The sequence below is a fragment of the Cyphomyrmex costatus genome, unplaced genomic scaffold (assembly GCF_001594065.2).
Source record: "Cyphomyrmex costatus isolate MS0001 unplaced genomic scaffold, Ccosl1.0 scaffold1124, whole genome shotgun sequence".
Lineage (NCBI taxonomy): Eukaryota > Metazoa > Arthropoda > Insecta > Hymenoptera > Formicidae > Cyphomyrmex > Cyphomyrmex costatus.
This window is the reverse complement of record NW_017275091.1, coordinates 4015-4335: the sequence shown is the minus strand read 5'-3', so window position 1 is coordinate 4335 and position 321 is coordinate 4015.

The following is a 321-nucleotide window of genomic DNA, read 5'->3' as shown; positions in this document are numbered from 1 at the left end:
TTCTAATTTGCGAGGATCTATTTTTGAACATGGCTTGACCTTTTCATTTTAATGATATGTTAGGATTAATAATATATCAGTTACTTTTCGTGGTTAGTATATTATTAAGAGATAATCATTTAAAAGAAATAGAAAAATGCCTAATCGAGTCTTGTACACAGGATGTTAATGTGTGTTGATACGATTTATTGAAAATATAAAATTTTTCTTACGTTTCGATCCTCGGTTTGGATCCTTATCAAAGAACTTCTAATATAGAATACACATTGTGCTACCTAGAACACTTTATATTAAAATGTACCACGAAAAGTAAATGATAGA